Here is a 2,500-nt window from a genome sequence, read left to right as displayed (position 1 = left end):
TGCGGGGCCGGTCGGAGCGCACCCTTTTCTCGGTGGCTGGCGGGCGAGAGAGTGCTGCGTCGCCGGCATCGGCGTCGAAAGAAGCCGAGCCAAAAAAAGTTAAAGTACAAACGTGCAAGCATACTAACCTAACCCTAGGTAAGGCATGTCAGAGCGAAAGACAGTAAACTCGAATGAGCCATGAAAGAGCGGTGCGGGGCCGGTCGGAGCGCACCCTTTTCTCGGTGGCTGGCGGGCGAGAGAGTGCTGCGTCGCCGGCATCGGCGTCGAAAGAAGCCGAGCCAAAAAAGTTAAAGTACAAACGTGCAAGCATACTAACCTAACCCTAGGTAAGGCATGTCAGAGCGAAAGACAGTAATTTCGAATGAGCCAAGAAAGAGCGGTGCGGGGCCGGTCGGAGCGCACCCTTTTCTAGGTGGCTGGCGGGCGAGAGAGTGCTGCGTCGCCGGCATCGGCGTCGAAAGAAGCCGAGCCAAAAAAAGTTAAAGTACAAACGTGCAAGCATACTAACCTAACCCTAGGTAAGGCATGTCAGAGCGAAAGACAGTAATTTCGAATGAGCCATGAAAGAGCGGTGCGGGGCCGGTCGGAGCGCACCCTTTTCTCGGTGGCTGGCGGGCGAGAGAGTGCTGCGTCGCCGGCATCGGCGTCGAAAGAAGCCGAGCCGAAAAAAGTTAAAGTACAAACGTGCAAGCATACTAACCTAACCCTAGGTAAGGCATGTCAGAGCGAAAGACAGTAATTTCGAATGAGCCAAGAAAGAGCGGTGCGGGGCCGGTCGGAGCGCACCCTTTTCTCGGTGGCTGGCGGGCGAGAGAGTGCTGCGTCGCCGGCATCGGCGTCGAAAGAAGCCGAGCCGAAAAAAGTTAAAGTACAAACGTGCAAGCATACTAACCTAACCCTAGGTAAGGCATGTCAGAGCGAAAGACAGTAAACTCGAATGAGCCATGAAAGAGCGGTGCGGGGCCGGTCGGAGCGCACCCTTTTCTCGGTGGCTGGCGGGCGAGAGAGTGCTGCGTCGCCGGCATCGGCGTCGAAAGAAGCCGAGCCGAAAAAAGTTAAAGTACAAACGTGCAAGCATACTAACCTAACCCTAGGTAAGGCATGTCAGAGCGAAAGACAGTAATTTCGAATGAGCCATGAAAGAGCGGTGCGGGGCCGGTCGGAGCGCACCCTTTTCTCGGTGGCTGGCGGGCGAGAGAGTGCTGCGTCGCCGGCATCGGCGTCGAAAGAAGCCGAGCCAAAAAAAGTTAAAGTACAAACGTGCAAGCATACTAACCTAACCCTAGGTAAGGCATGTCAGAGCGAAAGACAGTAAACTCGAATGAGCCATGAAAGAGCGGTGCGGGGCCGGTCGGAGCGCACCCTTTTCTCGGTGGCTGGCGGGCGAGAGAGTGCTGCGTCGCCGGCATCGGCGTCGAAAGAAGCCGAGCCGAAAAAAGTTAAAGTACAAACGTGCAAGCATACTAACCTAACCCTAGGTAAGGCATGTCAGAGCGAAAGACAGTAATTTCGAATGAGCCAAGAAAGAGCGGTGCGGGGCCGGTCGGAGCGCACCCTTTTCTAGGTGGCTGGCGGGCGAGAGAGTGCTGCGTCGCCGGCATCGGCGTCGAAAGAAGCCGAGCCAAAAAAAGTTAAAGTACAAACGTGCAAGCATACTAACCTAACCCTAGGTAAGGCATGTCAGAGCGAAAGACAGTAATTTCGAATGAGCCATGAAAGAGCGGTGCGGGGCCGGTCGGAGCGCACCCTTTTCTCGGTGGCTGGCGGGCGAGAGAGTGCTGCGTCGCCGGCATCGGCGTCGAAAGAAGCCGAGCCGAAAAAAGTTAAAGTACAAACGTGCAAGCATACTAACCTAACCCTAGGTAAGGCATGTCAGAGCGAAAGACAGTAATTTCGAATGAGCCAAGAAAGAGCGGTGCGGGGCCGGTCGGAGCGCACCCTTTTCTCGGTGGCTGGCGGGCGAGAGAGTGCTGCGTCGCCGGCATCGGCGTCGAAAGAAGCCGAGCCGAAAAAAGTTAAAGTACAAACGCGATGCTAATGAGCGAGCCGTTGTCTCGACTAATATGTAGGGGGCGTTCGATCGAGCGTCTGGCTTGAGCGCTTGTCGGCCTAGCAGAACGGTCGCATTGTTATGCCCGGGTTTTAGGCACCGCTGCAGGCGGCCGGCAGAGCTCTTGTTTGTGCGAAACTGAATGGATCGAGCCCGAGAGAGGGCGAGCAAAGAAAAAACGCAAATCGCTCCGCCTGGCACTGCCGGCGAGAGCGTGGACGTCGCGGCCAGCGACTGTCGAAGCCGAGTACGGCCGCAGGCGATCGCCTCGGTCTTAAACGAATGCGACGAGCACGCGCCGGGCGGCCCAGCAAGGGCCGAGCGCAGCTGTCGCAGCTATCTGGTTGATCCTGCCAGTAGTGATATGCTTGTCTCAAAGATTAAGCCATGCAGGTGCAAGTACGAGTTCTCGTAAAGCGAAACTGCGAATGGCTCATTAAATCAGTC

The 2,500-nt window shown here is 56.4% G+C and overlaps 1 non-coding gene across 1 annotated transcript in view; it reads left to right on the top strand.

Annotated features, from left to right (window-relative positions):
* Positions 1–2,390: 2,390 nt before the first annotated feature.
* The window catches only part of LOC144419044 (small subunit ribosomal RNA), a 1,810-nt gene continuing 1,700 nt past the window's right edge, over positions 2,391–2,500 (top strand). The window contains exon 1 of the ribosomal RNA XR_013473808.1: positions 2,391–2,500. This exon is cut by the window's right edge and continues 1,700 nt beyond it. This is a non-coding gene — a ribosomal RNA (small subunit ribosomal RNA).

The sequence above is a fragment of the Styela clava genome, unplaced genomic scaffold (assembly GCF_964204865.1).
Source record: "Styela clava unplaced genomic scaffold, kaStyClav1.hap1.2 HAP1_SCAFFOLD_28, whole genome shotgun sequence".
Taxonomy (NCBI): Eukaryota; Metazoa; Chordata; class Ascidiacea; order Stolidobranchia; family Styelidae; genus Styela; species Styela clava.
Note: the sequence above shows the minus strand (reverse complement) of the source record. Positions and strands in the feature narration are given on the sequence as shown.